Below are 10,874 nucleotides of genomic sequence, written 5' to 3'. Positions count from 1 at the left end.
AAGCTCACTGAAGTGGTGTCCATATCTTGTTTATATATATAAACCCCTAAGACTTTCCAACTTCTATATGTTACTTGCATCTGCAAATTATGCTAAAAAGAAAGAAACTCAATAGTATATTTCAAATTGATACTAAAAATTTTATTATATGTATTTCTCACTATAGCCAATGTTGTAATAGGACACGAAGGCTCAAAAGAGGTAAATAAGTTGCCCAGGATCACACTACTGATAACTGCCTAGTAGGAAACACAAGCCCAGAGTGTTTCATTATCTTAAGAATAATGATCTTCAGATCTTCATTATCATAAGAAAAGGTGGGGGTGGAAATTCACAGACTGGCTCTACCTGTTCAGACACAAGTTAATCTGAATTAAAATCCATCACTATTAGAAAACACAGATTTTTTGAAAACAGAACAAATTTTACATGCCTCAATTATCTGAAGCATAAGCAAGCCCATTTGTTGACACAAAATTGACTATTTCTTTAGCAATACCAGGTATGTTATACATTTCTTTTTTTTTTTAACGAGGGGATTCTGACTGATATTGTACCACACAAGATCAGTTGAGTTCCAGTCTAGAGTTTGACTGACTATAGGGTAGCGTGTGTTTAATCCAATCCATACCACTATTTAATTGTAGAAGAATCAAAGTTATCTTTTATGTGACAGTCTTTGTCTCTTCAAACACTGTTTCTGTTTTGATCCTTCTTGATTTCATGTTGGGGTTAGGTTTAGAAACTGTCAAAAACACTTTTAACAAGCTTGTTATAAAACACTACTCCAAGAGAATCAGCTGAGTAAATTAATGTCTCAACACTAGAAAATATTCTATGATTATAATATTTGAAAACAAAGACCCACAGAGCTATGGGGGAAAAAAAGACAGAGACAGGACAGTGAAATCATAGTGAATTCATCACAAGGTTATTTACACCAGAAATGATTAATAAGATGTATATTTTGTAAAACAACATTAACTTTTTCACCAGCAATATTTTATGACTTCCTACAATTACGTAAAACATTTCTCAAAATCTTGAAGTGTATTCAAACACTGAGGCTAGGGGGTTAAACGTCAGATAAGTAAGAAGATCAATACAAAAATAACTTGCCAACAAAAAGTTCTTATCACTTAATATTGAACATCAAGAAAGTCAATGGAGAGTCTTTGTATAAGCAATAAAAAAAGCCAATTTTAATTTTAGTTTAGAGCTTCACCTCAATCTAACCAGTCAGCATTTAATTTTTTCTTTTTATTAGCAAATTAGATATAAAACAATCTATAGTCTTCATTTTTCTATCAGCACAGAAAAGCCAATACCTTTGTACAAAGCACAGTACCTTTATAAACAAGTATTTTTATATAGGTGATTTGCTACAAAGCTTTCCTTCAATTGAGGCCTATTTTATTCTTGAAGAGAGACATTATATTCCTGATTAAATACTTTCATTCTCAAAGCAGGGATTTATATTATTTTATTTTCACTATCTTAATATAACCTTGGGACAATAATGGATTAGGCAAGACCATCAGGATTTTATCTTTCAGGAATTGTGCTATCTTTTGGGCACTGAAAAGAGACACATCTCTGGCAGGGTAAAGGGGGTACCAGTGTAGAATAATTAATGTAATCCCAGAAAAAAAAGGAGGTGTTAGACCTCACAGAAAGGCTATAATCAGTCTGCATGAAAGTCTAGTACTTCTTCTCTCTTGAGTTCTTAGTGGTTATTTTTCTGAGCTATTCAACTATTCATTCATCCATTGTTCCATCTATTCCTCCTCTTACATATAAGCACATAGATATGTTTGTTTGTTTTAAGTAAGCTCTGTGCCCAATGTGGGGCTTGAATTCATGACCTTGAGATCAAGAGTCACATGCTCTACTGACTGAGCCAGGTACCCCCATAAAGATACATTTTAAACAATGGTGTTCATCTAATATTAACATTTCTTATCTCTAGGTGATGAGATTGGGGTGATTTATAGCTTCTTTCATTCCTCTGTATTGCTTGAATTTTCAAGAAGTAAACATTATCACCATAGTGGATTAAAATTGATCACAAATTCTGTATAGATATTCTCATCAAAAACTGGAGTCTATCTCCCACCCCTTGAACCTTAGCTGGACTTGTGGCTGGCTGTGACCAATAGGACCCAACAGAAGAATACATTGAAATTACCATGCTCACCCTCTTGGAACCCTGAGACAACCAGGCTGCAAGGGTGCCAGATGAAAGACCACATGAGGAGACACTCCCAGCAACCCTAGCTGTTCCAACCAGCCCAGCTGAGAGCCTAGACATGTGAGTTAGACCAGCTTACCCTAACTGAATTGCCCGGTGACTACAACTGCATGAGTGAGCACAGGCAGAATCAGTAGAATATCCTAGTCAATCACAGACTTATGAGACATAATAAATTTGGGGGAAGGGTGGTTAAGGTACTAAGTTTTGGAGTTATTTCTTGCATACCGATTATAACTGATTATTCTCTTTTATGAAAGAATAATTCCAGTACTCTTAAAAATCTAAATAAGATGATGAAGTCTCCATTTTATATAATAGAGGAAATTCTCCTCAGCCTGCATTTTTCCAAGGGGTTCATAATTTCCCTGTCAATACGTGCTGTCTGCTTCTTTCCAACTGTTAACCACCTCTGACATTCTCCATTACTGCTCTAGTCTTTTCTTAACCAACCCTCTTCATCCCATACTGCACAGGACTCTAATTTTTCATCTGCCCCAAAGCACCACAAACACAAAGCTTGTATATGTCTCAGACTTTTCCTAAAGGTAAAAGATAAAATAGTACCGCAGTTGTACTAGTATTTATCTACTAGTGTACTATAAATTACTCCAAATGTAGCAGCTTAAAACAAGCAATAAACATACATTATTTTACATAGTTTTGTGGGTTAAGCCTTTACAAAATGCCGTAATTGGGATCCCATTGACTTGGGATCTTTCATGAGGTTACAGCCCTGAAATCAGGACCAAAATCACCGAGAGCCAGAGGATCTGTTTCCAGATGTCTCACTCATAATGCTGCTGGTAGGAGCTCTCTCTAGTGCTGCTTGAGAGGCCTCATGACATGAGAACTCGCTTCCCCCAGAGTGAGCAAGTGATCCAGGAGAGCAAGAAAGAAGTTGCAGTGTCTCTTGTGGCCTGGATGTAGAGGTCTGTTATTCCTGCGATAGTCTATTGATTACAGAATAAGCCCTATTCAATGTCGGAGTACACAGGGCATAAATACCAGGAACTGGGGATCACTGAAGACTGTCATCACAAGTCTCTTAGGATGAAAATGATTCATATGACTAGGAATCAGTGCCTGAGGTCTCCATCTCATTAGTGCAGCACAAAAAATACCAACAAAATTTCCCAACCGTGGAGAATTGTATAGTTGTTGGCCATACCAGAGAGCCCACTACAGAGATCTGTGCACCCTAATGCACAGCTATGTCTATCCACAAAACAGGATGTCTTTTTCTGGATTTCACACAAATTTATATGAAAGCTTGAACTGTAACTTTGGCACTAAAGAAAACAACAGAGGTAGAGCTAAAATATTTATAATGTTTTAAGCAAAATTATGCCAATTCTGTAACCCCAAATTGCAAAAAGACTTTTGAGAAATCACTGGAGAACTATTAATAGAAAGTTCATTTTCAATATCTGGCATAAATCCACAACTTACCGAACTTGCTGTGCAAAATTTGATCTCTTCCAAACTTAGAAACTCATCAAAATGTCTAAATTACCCACCCCTTTTAGCTCTTAGTTTCTATTACACTGGAATTTTCCAATGCTTTGAGATTGTTGTTTCTAGACTCCCCAGTGCAGTTCTATGGTTCTGTGATACCATGTTGTAGGAGTCAATAGGAGATAAACTCACAGAAAAATTCCCTACATTGTTTTGCAATTATATATTCAAGTAGAAAAAACTTGATATGTAAATTCAGGGCTACCAGTTTCCAGGCTATTGCATCAATATTCTTCGGATTTGTCCTACCAAATATGTGTACTTGTAATACGCCATGATCTAACCGAACCAAATGAGTTTCTCAAACCTTTGTAAGATTGCCCAATATATATTAGTTCTTGTTACATCTAAAAGGGCTATTGCTGAGTAATTTAATTAGTTTTATAAAGAAGAAGTATGTGAAGTTGGAATAATCTCTTTTTTTTAATTTATTTTAAATGTTTATTTATTTTTGAGAGAGAGAGACAGAATACAAGTAAGAGAGGAGCAGAGAGAGGGGGAGACACAGAATCCAAAGCAGGCTCCAGGCTCCGAGAGGTCAGCACAGAGCCCAATATGGAGCTCATACTTGTGAACCGCTAGATTATGACATGAGCTGAAGTCAGATGCTCAACCTGCTGAGCCACCCAAGTGCCCCAGAGAAAATTTCTTTTAGATTCTCAAAATCCACACTGTGTGTCTCACTTCTGCATCTCCAAAATGTTGTTCCCACATCTGAAATGCTGTCATTCTGCTTCTCTTTCCCTGGTTAACTTCTGCAAATCATTCGTGTCTCACAATCAGTTTTTTCCGGTACCTAAACCAGGTTAAATCTCCCTCTTTGGGGGGCGCCTGGGTGGCTCAGTCGGTTAAGCCTCCGACTTCGGCTCAGGTCAGATCTCACGTTCGTGGGTTAGAGCCCCGCGTCAGGCTCTAGCTGACAGCTAGCTCAGAGCCTGGAGCCTGCTTCGTGTTCCATGCCTCCTTCTCTCTCTGCCCCTCCCCCTCTCATCCTTTGTCTCTGTCTGTATCAAAAATAAATAAAACATTAAAAAAATTAAAAAAAATAAAAAAATCTCCCTCTTTGGTAGGCTTCCCATAGCATGTAACCATACTTAGCATTTTTTAGAAATCAGTCATCACACTCTTCATTATTTATGTAATACCTGTATTTCCTGCTAGGCTATAAGTTACATAGTGACGAGAACAGCGTTGGTACTGGTCACACATCCAGAGCATCTGTCACAACATCTGACATAAAAGAGAAGCCTGATAAATATTTGTTGAATGAATGAAAAACTAAACATGAGGCATTGTTGGCTTGGTACGCATGAACAGTATCTTGTGGAATTACACCCACATTTTTTAAAAAACAAAGACGTTATTCATCAGCCAGCATTGTTAGGTATATGCAGCATAAATGTAGGCTAATTTAAGCAAAAAAAAGAAAAAAGTATATGGAGCTTCCTTCCTTCCTTCCTTCCTTCCTTCCTTCCTTCCTTCCTTCCTTCCTTCCTTCCTTGCAGTGTCTTCTGGAGAGCGGAGCACCAGGCTTGTAGGCTGCGGTGCCAGGTACAGTGATCCAAATCACAACACAGAATTGCTGTCACCTCTGGGCCCCCAGTGCCACAGCGCGGACTAGCAGCCCGCAGACACGAGGCGGTAGAGCTGCCCCGTGAGGTCCCTGCTGCCTTTAGAAAGCTGTGGCTCTTGACACCATCACTGCTGCTGCCACCAGAGCCCACACTGCCCAGTCACCAGGGCCACACCCTGTCCTCTCTGCCGCTGCTGCCACCTACACAGAACCTCAGTAGACCCCACTTCTTCACCTCACTAGCTTTCAATTCAGTAATCTGTTTGGCAGAACCTAGGTCATCTGGCCAATGCTACAGTGGAAGCTGGAGAAGAAAATGTCTGCTCTTTTAATATCTATGAGGATTAAGGGCTATACCCTATAGTACGAGAAGTTCCCAAACGTAGAAAAGAGGTTCAGACACGAGGAGACCAGCAAAATGACCGGCGTTCACTGGGTTTTATTGCAGAAGCAAGAAGTTCCATGACCCCGAAAAGTACTGTGTCTTTAGTGTGTGTATGTGTATGGGTATGGGTATGCGTGTGTGTTTTAAGCATCTTTACAATCTTTGACATTAAACTTACAAAGCACAACTTTAAAAAAGTCCATCGAGATGCCGACATCAGTGTTCAACTTTGCATCCTCGCCACTGATCTGTTCCGCCTTCAACCGACACTCAGTGGTCATGTCCATCCCACTGACCCATTCCCCAAATTCTTCCATCTCTGCCTCCCTTTCTTTAACTACCCTTTCCTTCACTATCTTTTCTGCAACCTTTTACATACTTGAATTTTTTCACTCCAAGAGAGCAAGGGCTACATCAAATGATCACGAGGATTAGTACTTAGTGTGGGATTGTACACATAAGAAGCCGTCTTTCAGCAAACAAGTGTTCTTAAGGAAACGTGAGAAAGAAGCCCGCCTATCCCATGCCCCCCGCCCCCAGCAGTACTGGATTCTTCTCAGTGCTTACAGCTTCTTTTGTTCAATGGATCAGGTGGCTATTTAAGGCATTGACTTGATTCTTTCACTACCATGGATCCTATTTTACCTCACAACACGTTCTTATGCAGCTTCAATATTAGGAAGCCTCTTTGTCTCAGGTCTTTGAACTGCATGATCCCACCTTCTATAAGTTCTTAGATCACAACCAGCAGTGAGCTTTCTCTGTGCGTCTGGTCCTTCCCTCCCTTAGAATCCCATTATTCTTCAGTTCTTGTAATTCCTGCTCCTTTCCACAAAGGTCCTGCCTCCTTTGGTATCCTGCCTTGAGTCATCTTCTCCACTGTCACGTGCTACTGTGAAATAGGAAGATGAATGTAGGGACCTAAGGAAATCTGGAAAAAATGATGAGAAAGAATTTCTCATAATGATATGGACTTTATTTGAAACACACACACACACACACACACACACACACACACACACACATACTTTAACTTAAAGACCTTATACTGAGGTCTTTTACTCTTGGTAACTTACCTCACCCTTTTTTTCTCTTTTTTATTTGCCTCCTATGAGTTTTCAGATTATATTTTCCATGTTCGTTCAGTAGTTAACCCAAATATTTTAACATGGATACTTTAAAAAGTTGAATATTAAAATCTTTCTTTCTATTTCTTTCCAAATACAATGATAGTAGTGCCTCAGACCTAAGCAATCTTCTCTCAAAGAATATTTGATTCTTATCCAGTATTTGGTTTTATATATATATATACATATATATATATGTAATTTTTCAAAGTAGATATGATTTATACAGTCAGTATTTATTTAGATTTGCCTACAGATTTACAGACAATTTACAGATAATTGACAATTATCCTTAATAAGAATCTATTGGTAAATTCTGTTACCTTGTTTTCTTTTAGCCTGGATATGTTAATCTTTCCCTCCTCTTCTTGAAAGATTTTTTCACCATACATCCCATTGTAGGTGCACAATTATTTTCACTTAGTGCTTTAAAAATATCATTCATTGTCTTCTGGTTTTCATTATTGTCATTGGGAAGTCATTCAGTTGGGCTTTATGCAATGTCTTTGTAGAAAGTCTTGACTCTAGTTGTTTTTCAGGTCTTTATCTTTGATATTTTGTAGTTTCACTATGATTTATATCTAGATGTTAATTTATTTCTCTTTCTCTCTGCCTGAAACTTTTTGGACTTTTCAAATCTGAACATTAGTTTTGTGTGTGTGTGTATGTGTGTTTTAATTTCTAGAAAATTTTGACTATTATCTTCTGAACTGTTCCTTCTTCTGCAGTCTCTGTATAATTTCCTACTGCAATTCCAATTAAAAGTATGTTAGAATGTGTCTGTTTTCAGTGTCTCTTAATCTCCTTTTTCTTTTATTTCTATGCTAAAAGAGTATATCCTTTATAACCTTTAGTAGCATTAAAAAATCTACCTCTAGATAAATATAATTGGAAGTACAAGGCTCAATAAAGGGAGTTTGGGCAGCACCTGGGTGGCTCAGTCAGTTAAGTGGCCAGCTCTTGATTTTGGCTCAGGTCATGATCTCATGGCTCATGAGTTCAAGCCCCCTACTGGACTCTGTGCTCACAGCATGGAGTCTGCTTAAGATCCTCTGTCTACCTCTTTATGCCTCTCTCTTTCTCTCAAAAATAAATAAATGTTAAGTTAAAAAAAAAAAGCTGAATCTTCAGTTAGACCTAAGCCATCTCATTAGCTGTCTTGCTCCAAGGGCTCCCCTGGCCCATCTCTGGAAAAGGTACCCTCATCCCCAATCCAAAAGGCCTTAAAAACTACTGGTTCCAGACCCAACTCTGTCACAGCAATCACAATGCCACACTAGTTGTATGCAACACAAAGTTGGCCAGACACCAAAAATACAATCTCCATTTTTTTAAAAGTAAGTTCTACACCCAATATAAGGCTTGAACTCATGACACTAATATCAAGAGTCTCAAGGGTCATGTGCTCTACCAGCTGGGCCAGCCAGGTACCCCTGGTCTCCATTTTTATATGGTGAGTTTGATGGATTTGTAGTAAGAAATGCTGTCCACCTTTGCATGGGCAGACACCATGCTGCCTCATTACTTCTAATGACCAGACTTGCAGAATAATGTGCTCATCCTTAAAGTACTCATACCTACTGCCTGGTATATCATGACTGCTCATACTGTCCCTCTTTTTAAAACAGAAGTAAATGTAATTAAATGATTGTCCTGGCCATCTCTTGCCAGATCAGGCGTTAACTCACAGCACACACTACCATTTCAAATCCTTTTTGGAAATAGATATTTAAAATAAATAAATAACAGGGGCTTTCTCTGAATAATATTGTGTCTACAACTAGTGTTAATTTATTTATACCATGAAAGTAAGTGCTTTCTGTGATCTCCATGTGTTGGATCAAGGTAGGTTTTGTCTTTATATTGAGTACAAAGGGTGACTATAACAGATGTTCTAGAAAAGTGTTTCTCAAAGTATGCTGCTTAGAACAAGGATACCTCAGGAAATTCAGCATCATATAAAAGTGTTCCACTGTCAAGCAAGTTTGAGAAACATTGCATTAAACATGGTTAACAAATAGGCTTCTTTAATGTAAGACTTTTCAGAACTTTACTATAGTAATTGCACATTGTAAGTCACAAAGATTATGTATAGCATTTTCAAATGTATTTGACCACCGAGTAGGTTGAGCATTTTACAAGACATGTTCCATATTTGTATTTGAGCTTCTTCTGAGATGTATTCCACAAAAAAGGCTTGAAAGCCTTGTTGGAGGGTAGGCATTGCCTTATCACTCAACTTTCTTCCTCCTGAGGAAGAAAAAAACAGCAATCCCATGAGAAACCTCTCTGTTGAAGCCGTCTGGAGTTGATTTTTCATCTGTCAGCTGAAACAACTCTGTCGCAGCCATCTGAAAGAGATGTTCATATTTTGTCTGACCACTCTGAGCAAGCACAGACATCCCTGTTTCCCCAATTGGTTTCCTAAGACAATTCCAACCCAGCCCTCTTCCTGGAATCTTCTCCTCATGTCCTCACTCACTGAATTTGGCTTTCACCCTTCATGACTTGCTATCTCCACTGGGCTCCGTGCCTTCGTCTTTGGTTTGCTGTTGATATTTCCAAGAACCCATTCTCTTTCTGGCTATAAGAGTTGGCTCCTGCATTGTGTTTTAGAACTCGACTTCCTGCATCAAATAGTATGTTCCTATTTCTGTCCATGTAATCTTAGCCACTAGTGACTTCTTGCTTCTTTCTCCTTATACATCCTTTCTAAATTCCCTGTAGATGCTTATGCTAGCCATGTCCTTGACCTTCACCTGTGACATGGACCACAGCCATGATATAACTGACTACAAGTGCTTGCCAGGACCACAAAATATTGGAAGGACTTCTCTTGTTACATAAAATATAAACCCAATTACTGGAGTGCACCTTGAATGCTAAGGCTCAGTATTAGTGCTTGGATCCCTTTTGAGTTCACCATGGTTTGCAAGTTATACTGCATTAGTCCGTGGGTAATGTAGAGTCATTTTGCACCAATAAGCAATGGTATTACGAAACTTGTTTCTTCTCTATTTTTAATACCTTGTATTCTGTTATACAACCCTCCTTAAATCTTCCTTATTCACATGTTATTAGGAGTCATGACAGTTCTTTGCTTGTAGACTACAGATTATGACTGGCCTGTCATTTTATTTGATCTTCTTTTGTTTTTAGTTATTTTTTCTGTTTAAGCGCCCAAAGCCCTACAGGCAAAAATGCCTTCAAATTAAAATGTATTGTTAATATTCCAGACCACACACACTTGGTTCTTCATGTGGCTTTGAGTTTTGTTGCTGAGATGACTGCATGATATTCTCATGGTGAGAAAATGTGACCCATTCAGCCTATTTTTGCAGAACTCCTTTGTTCCCTCAGGCAAACTTGGCATGATTTTGTTTAAGGTTCAGTTAGGATAATCCATATTCTTTCCCCAAGGTCACTTTTCAAATTCCTTGTCAGGCAGTTTAATGAAAGGTAAGTACCTGACTTCAGAGCAGCCAAAAAGCATGAGTTTCTTGAGGAGTGTGTGTGTGTGACAGAGACAGAGAAACAGAGAGATAGAGAGAAAGCAAGAGCAATAGGGAGAAGTAAAGGGAGATAATAAGTCCCTTATTCAATGACTTCATGAAGCAAGAACATTTAATTTTTTTAATTTTTTTATAATAGTTTATTATCAAATTGGTTTCCATATAACACCCAGTGCTTCTCCCATCAAGTGCCCCCACCATGACCATCACCCTCTCTCCCCCTCCCCCTCCCCCTTCAGCCCTCGGTTCGTTTTCAGTATTCAATAGTCTCTCATGATTTGTGTCCCTCTCTCTTCCCAACTCTCTTTCCCCCTTCCTCTCCCTATGGTCCTCTGTTAGGTTTCTCCTGTTAGATCTATGAGTGCAAACATATGGTATTTGTCCTTCTCTACCTGACTTATTTCGCTTAGCATGACACCCTCGAGGTCCATCCACTTTCCTACAAGTGGCCATATTTCATTCTTTCTCATTGCCATGTAATACTCCATTATATATATATATATATATA

This window comes from Suricata suricatta, chromosome 8 (genome assembly GCF_006229205.1).
Source record: "Suricata suricatta isolate VVHF042 chromosome 8, meerkat_22Aug2017_6uvM2_HiC, whole genome shotgun sequence".
In the NCBI taxonomy this organism is placed as follows: Eukaryota; Metazoa; Chordata; class Mammalia; order Carnivora; family Herpestidae; genus Suricata; species Suricata suricatta.
This window is presented reverse-complemented; position numbering follows the sequence as displayed.